The following is a 7,554-nucleotide window of genomic DNA, read 5'->3' as shown; positions in this document are numbered from 1 at the left end:
CCCCCCCGCTCTGTGTATCACCCGCCCCTCCCCCCCGCTCTGTGTATCACCCGCCCCTTCCCCCCCCGCTCTGTGTATCACCCGCCCCTTCCCCCCCGCTCTGTATATCACCCGCCCCTCCCCCCCGCTCTGTGTATCTCCCGCCCTTCCCCCCCGCTCTGTATATCTCCCGCCCTTCCCCCCCACTCTGTATATCTCCCGCCCTTCCCCCCCGCTCTGTGTATCTCCCGCCCTTCCCCCCCACTCTGTATATCTCCCGCCCTTCCCCCCCGCTCTGTATATCTCCCGCCCTTCCCCCCCACTCTGTATATCTCCCGCCCTTCCCCCCCGCTCTGTGTATCACCCGCCCCTTCCCCCCCCCCGCTCTGTATATCATCCGCCCTTCCCCCCCCCCGCTCTGTATATCATCCGCCCTTCCCCCCCCGCTCTGTATATCACCCGCCCTTCCCCCCCCCGCTCTGTATATCATCCGCCCTTCCCCCCCGCTCTGTATATCTCCCGCCCTTCCCCCCCGCTCTGTGTATCTCCCGCCCTTCCCCCCCGCTCTGTGTATCTCCCGCCCTTCCCCCCCGCTCTGTATATCTCCCGCCCTTCCCCCCCACTCTGTATATCTCCCGCCCTTCCCCCCGCTCTGTGTATCTCCCGCCCTTCCCCCCCGCTCTGTGTATCTCCCGCCCTTCCCCCCCGCTCTGTGTATCTCCCGCCCTTCCCCCCCGCTCTGTATATCTCCCGCCCTTCCCCCCACTCTGTATATCTCCCGCCCTTCCCCCCCGCTCTGTATATCTCCCGCCCTTCCCCCCCACTCTGTGTATCTCCCGCCCTTCCCCCCCACTCTGTGTATCTCCCGCCCTTCCCCCCCGCTCTGTGTATCTCCCGCCCTTCCCCCCCGCTCTGTGTATCTCCCGCCCTTCCCCCCCGCTCTGTGTATCTCCCGCCCTTCCCCCCCGCTCTGTATATCACCTGCCCCCCCCCCGCTCTGTATATCACCTGCCACCCCCCCCGCTCTGTATATCACCTGCCCCCCCCCGCTCTGTATATCACCTGCCCCCCCCCGCTCTGTATATCACCTGCCCCCCCCCCGCTCTGTATATCACCTGCCCCCCCCCCGCTCTGTATATCACCTGCCCTCCCCCCCCGCTCTGTATATCACCTGCCCCCCCCCCCGCTCTGTATATCACCTGCCCTCCCCCCCCTGCTCTGTATATCTCCCGCCCTTCCCCCGCTCTGTATATCACCTGCCCTCCCCCCCCTGCTCTGTGTATCACCCGCCCTTCCCCCCCGCTCTGTGTATCACCCGCCCCTTCCCCCCCCCCCCGCTCTGTATATCATCCGCCCTTCCCCCCCCCGCTCTGTATATCATCCGCCCTTCCCCCCCCCGCTCTGTATATCATCCGCCCTTCCCCCCCCGCTCTGTGTATCACCCGCCCTTCCCCCTCGCTCTGTATATCACCCGCCCTTCCCCCCCCCGCTCTGTATATCTCCCGCCCTTCCCCCCCGCTCTGTATATCTCCCGCCCTTCCCCCCCGCTCTGTGTATCTCCCGCCCTTCCCCCCCGCTCTGTGTATCTCCCGCCCTTCCCCCCCGCTCTGTATATCTCCCGCCCTTCCCCCCCACTCTGTATATCTCCCGCCCTTCCCCCCGCTCTGTGTATCTCCCGCCCTTCCCCCCCGCTCTGTGTATCTCCCGCCCTTCCCCCCCGCTCTGTGTATCTCCCGCCCTTCCCCCCCGCTCTGTATATCTCCCGCCCTTCCCCCCCACTCTGTGTATCTCCCGCCCTTCCCCCCCGCTCTGTATATCTCCCGCCCTTCCCCCCCACTCTGTGTATCTCCCGCCCTTCCCCCCCGCTCTGTATATCTCCCGCCCTTCCCCCCCGCTCTGTATATCTCCCGCCCTTCCCCCCGCTCTGTGTATCTCCCGCCCTTCCCCCCCGCTCTGTGTATCTCCCGCCCTTCCCCCCCGCTCTGTGTATCTCCCGCCCTTCCCCCCCGCTCTGTATATCTCCCGCCCTTCCCCCCCACTCTGTATATCTCCCGCCCTTCCCCCCCACTCTGTATATCTCCCGCCCTTCCCCCCGCTCTGTGTATCTCCCGCCCTTCCCCCCCGCTCTGTGTATCACCCGCCCCTTCCCCCCCCCGCTCTGTATATCTCCCGCCCTTCCCCCCGCTCTGTGTATCTCCCGCCCTTCCCCCCCGCTCTGTGTATCTCCCGCCCTTCCCCCCCGCTCTGTGTATCTCCCGCCCTTCCCCCCCGCTCTGTATATCTCCCGCCCTTCCCCCCCACTCTGTGTATCTCCCGCCCTTCCCCCCCACTCTGTATATCTCCCGCCCTTCCCCCCACTCTGTATATCTCCCGCCCTTCCCCCCGCTCTGTGTATCTCCCGCCCTTCCCCCCCGCTCTGTGTATCTCCCGCCCTTCCCCCCCGCTCTGTGTATCTCCCGCCCTTCCCCCCCGCTCTGTATATCACCTGCCCCCCCCCCGCTCTGTATATCACCTGCCCCCCCCCCGCTCTGTATATCACCTGCCCTCCCCCCCCGCTCTGTATATCACCTGCCCCCCCCCCGCTCTGTATATCACCTGCCCCCCCCCGCTCTGTATATCACCTGCCCCCCCCCGCTCTGTATATCACCTGCCCCCCCCCCCGCTCTGTATATCACCTGCCCTCCCCCCCCGCTCTGTATATCACCTGCCCCCCCCCCCCGCTCTGTATATCACCTGCCCTCCCCCCCCCTGCTCTGTATATCACCTGCACTCCCCCCCCCCCCCCCCCCCCCCCCGATCTGTATATCACCTGCCCCCGCCCCCTGCTCTGTATATCACCTGCCCCCGCCCCCTGCTCTGTATATCACCTGCCCTTCCTCCACTGCCAGTTCGAAGCACTTTTGAGCCTTAAATGTTCAAATTTCTCACCAGGCTAATTTATTTTGTGATACTGTATATTGTAAGCACCTGGTTTGACGCCAATTAAAGTCATTCTGAATACTCTGGGTTGTCGATTCTGTTTTACTTTTGAGATTTGGCCTGCTTTGCACTGCGTTGCTGCCTGGGCAGCTCAGGTGAGTGATCTCCTGGGTCTCGGTCAGTTTCACTCTGAAAGGAGAGTGAATTCCCCAGCCCTTTCCCATTTGGAGGTATCGAGACCCTGCACCGGTCACCCCCACCCCCATGTTGGGAACTTACTTGGGCAGTTATTTCAAAATTTGTGCTCTGGATGTGGCCAGCATTTATTGCCCATCCCTAATTGCCCTTGAGAAGGTGGTGGTGAGCCGCCTTCTTGAACCACTGCAGTCCGTGTGGTGAAGGTTCTCCCACAGTGCTGTTAGGAAGGGAGTTCCAGGATTTTGACCCAGCGACAATGAAGGAACGGCCGATATATTTCCAAGTCGGGATGGTGTGTGACTTGGAGGGGAACGTGCAGGTGGTGTTGTCCCCATGTGCCTGCTGCTCTTGTCCTTCTAGGTGGTAGAGGTTGCGGGTTTGGGAGGTGCTGTCGAAGAAGCCTTGGCGAGTTGCTGCAGTGCATCCTGTGGATGGTACACACTGCAGCCACTGTGCGCCGGTGGTGAAGGGAGTGAATGTTTAGGGTGGTGGATGGGGTGCCAATCAAGCGGGCTGCTTTGTCCTGGATGGTGTCGAGCTTCTTGAGTGGTGTTGGAGCTGCACTCATCCAGGCAAGTGGAGAGTATTCCATCACACTCCTGACTTGTGCCTTGTAGATGGTGGAAAGGCTTTGGGGAGTCAGGAGGTGAGTCACTCGCCGCAGAATACCCAGCCTCTGACCTGCTCTTGTAGCCACAGTATTTATATGGCTGGTCCAGTTCAGCTTCTGGCCTTTGATGCATGAAAACATGAGAACTCCCCCCTGCTCTTCTTCCAATAGTGGCCGTGGGATCTTTTACATCCACCTGAGAGGGGCAGACGGGGCCTCGGTTTAACGTCTCATCCGAAAGACGGCACCCCCGACAGTGCAGCACTCCCTCAGTACCAGCACTGGGAGTGTCGGCCTGGGTTACAGGGCTCAAGTCTCTGGAGTGGGGCTCGAACTTCAGACTCCGAGGCGAGAGAGAGCAAGTGATACAAGATTCCTCTCCAGCTCAGGAGGGGAAAGGGTTAGCAGCAGAGTGAGCTGACCGGGGGCTTCAGGAACTCCTGGAGAACGTGTTTCCCACCAGCTAGTTTCTGGTGCCTGACATGGGCCTCGGCCGTGAGGGTGATACTGGGTTCAGTGACAGTGCTGGCTGCTCGCTCCCCAACTAACCTTGCCACAGGCTGTCCCAGCACGGAGAGGCCGATGAGCTTTTGAACACGAGTCGATATTAAAAGACACTTTCACAGGTCATTGGCCCCTCAGTTCCTTCCCTGCCATGTGGTTAACCCTGCGTTGCCCAGAGGCATAGAGTTATGCTAAACCTTTATAAATCACTGCTTCGGCCCCAGCTGGAGTATTGTGTCCAATTCTGGGCCCCACATTTAGGAAGGATGTCAAGGCCTTGGAGAGAGGGTGCAGAGGAGATTTACTAGAATGGGACCAGGGATGAGGGACTTCAGTTATGTGGAGAAGCTGGGATTGTTCTCCTTAGAGCAGAGAAGGTTAAGGGGAGATTTAATCGAGGTGTTCAAAATCACGAGGGGTTTTGACAGAGTAAATAAGGAGAAACTGTTTCCAGTGGCAGGAGGGTCGGTAACCAGAGGACACAGATTTAAGATAATTGGCAAAAGAACCAGGGCGGGGAGATGAGGAGAATTTTTTTTTACGCAGCGAGTTGTGACGATCTGGAACGCGCTGCCTGAAAGGGCGGTGGAAGCAGATTCAATAATAACTTTCAAAAGGGAATTGGATAAATACTTGAAGGGGAGAAATTTGCGGGGGAGTGGGACTAATTGGAGAGCTCTTTCAAAGAGCCGGCACAGGCACGATGGGCCGAACGGCCTCCCGTGCGATGATTCTACGACCCTGTCACGGACTTTGGTGACGTGGTGCCTGTGGTTTTGGTAGGAGCGGGTTGTCGGGGCTCGGGTGGAAGGGCTTTGAGCTGAGTGAGGGTCTGCAGGGTCCTAGAGCCGGTTGAGCGCTCCACGTACTCCGAAGATTTACCGGGTGTGAACAATCTGATTGTTTTCCCCAAGTGTTCTATCCTCCAGTGGTCGGCGGGGTGGGGTGGGGGGGGGGGGGGGGAGAATGGAGGGCTACTTTACAGTTTTTTTTTAACCCCCTCCATTCCTGATCGGGATGGAGTGGGCCTCGGTTTGACGCCTCATCGGAAAGACGGCACCTCCGACAGTGCAGCACTCTCGTTACAGGCACCGGGAGTGTCGGCCTGGATTATGGGCTCGAGACTCTGGAGTCGGGGCTCGAACCCACGACCCCCTGAACTCGGAGAGTGATACTGACCGAGCCAAGTTGACACTTCAAACCCTTTGAACCCTTTACCAATCTCCGTGTTAGTTTTAAGCTAGTTTTCTTCCCCCCCCGACCACCGCTTCCCGAAATCCGGAAAACGCTGTCTCAAGTGCGGGTACGAGCAGTCACGGCAAAGTGGCTCATTCTTAGTGGGTGAGGCTGCACGCTGTGTCAGCAGGATATTCGACTGTGGGGGCAGCGCCGCTCAGCCCAATCCTATCCCACTCACGCACACTGTCCAGCAGGAGTCGCCAGATAGCAATCCAGGAGCAGGAACCTTGGCTGCTTCACCTCCCCGCCCTGCCCCCCACCCCCCCCCCCCTCACCTAGTCGCACTGGGGCCAGTTCACTGTGGCAGTCAGCGCTGGCTGGACTCTTAAAGGGGCAGTGCTATCATTTTCACAAGAAATGGCTGCCCGTTTGTGAGGTGAAGAATGATGTCACCTCCAACCCTCCGAGATCTCTGCGTTCCTCCAATTCCGCTCATCCCCGATTTTAATTGCTCCACCATTGGCGGCCGTGCCTTCAGCCACCTGGGCCCTAAGCTCTGGAATTCCCTCCCTAAACCTCTCCGCCTCTCTCTCCTTTTAAGACACTCCTTAAAACCTACCTGTTTGGTCACCTGTCCTAATATCTCCTTATGTGGCTCGGTGTCAAATTCTGTCTGATAATCGCTCCTGTGAAGCGCCTTGGGATGTTTCACTCCGTTAAAGGCGCTATATAAATGCAGGTTGTGGTTGTTTTTGTTGCCGGGTCTGTTTTAAAGGGCCAGTGCGTCCAGGAGGACACTGACCTTTCACCCCTGGGAACCTGAGGTTCCAATCCAGTCCTGACTGATGGGTTGAGAACGAGGGAGGGAGTGGAGTGGAGTGGGGAAGGAGGGGCGGTGTTAGTGTATTCATTAAAGTGCCACTCGCACCCTTTCTCTGCCTGACTGAGAGTCAGGCGTATCTCAGACCTCTCCCCGAGGCCCCCCGCCCCAGGCCCTGTCCAATTACAGCTCATCCACCGGGTGAGGCGAGTCCAGAACAAGGGGACGCAATCTTAAAATTAGAGCCAGGCCGTTCAGGGGTGACGTCAGGGAGCACTTCTTCACACAAAGGGGAGTGGGAATTGCTCCCCCCAAAAGGCTGTGGATGTCAGGGGGGGTCAGTTGGAGCTTTCAAGGCTGAGGTGGAAAGATTTTTGTTGGGTAAGGGGATCGAGGGACAATGGAGCAAAGGCGGGTAAATGGAGTTTAGATACAGACCAGCCATGGTCTAACTGAATAGCAGAACAGGTTCGAGGGGCTGAATGGCCTCCTATGTTCCCCCCCCTCCCCCTGTGTCGCGCAGAGCTGCCTACCCTTCGCTCCGTAACTAAACATCCCGCCTGAGATTTGCCACACGGGGAGTTAGGGGTTAATCCCTACTCTCCCCGCGCCCAGCTTGGTTAGGGGTTACCAACCCTCCAGGATTGCCCTGGAGTCTCCAGGAATGAAAGACTAATCTCCAGGACACTGCTGCGAGCAAAAACCCGGGAAAGAAAAAAAATCGTAGGGAATGTTTTTCATTTAGTTTGAAGATTTTCATTTATTAGTTATAAAAGCATTGGAGATGAGGATAAAGTTTGCTTGGCTGGTGGGGAATTTGATGGTCGAGTGGCTGAACCTCCAGGAAAATGTCCAACCAGAGTTGGCAACTCTAAACTCAGGTCGGGATTGACTCACCGGATCACTGGATCCCGATCTACAAGGATCTCGCGTTCTGCCGTCGGAGGTCGCCTCGCAGGGTGACCTCTCCGCACTGAAAGGCACCGGAGGTCTTTAGGACCCCACGGAGCTCTCAGTCGGGAGGGGACGCTGGCTGGACGGAGTTTATTGAGAGGTTAAACACCGGGGGGTGTGGTGGGAAGAGAAAGTTGCTTTAATCTCAGTCAGAGCCTTTGTGATTTATATAAAAAGGCTCCTTTCAGGTAGCGAAAGCTTCAAAGGTGCAGCAGAGAAGGGAGAGGGAGCCTGTGATCCTCAGACTGTGCTCACTGCCCCTCGGTCACTCTATCTTTGGACTAATATTCCGCACACTGCCGAGAGAGGGGGTGTTATTCTCCCTGCTTGTTATTTTAATGTTATTTGCCTCTCTCGAGTGTGTGTTTTGTACTTTACCGCAGGGGTTGAC

The sequence above is a fragment of the Heptranchias perlo genome, chromosome 43, assembly GCF_035084215.1.
Source record: "Heptranchias perlo isolate sHepPer1 chromosome 43, sHepPer1.hap1, whole genome shotgun sequence".
In the NCBI taxonomy this organism is placed as follows: Eukaryota; Metazoa; Chordata; class Chondrichthyes; order Hexanchiformes; family Hexanchidae; genus Heptranchias; species Heptranchias perlo.
The sequence above is the reverse complement of the archived record's forward strand: the minus strand, read 5'-3'. Positions refer to the sequence as shown.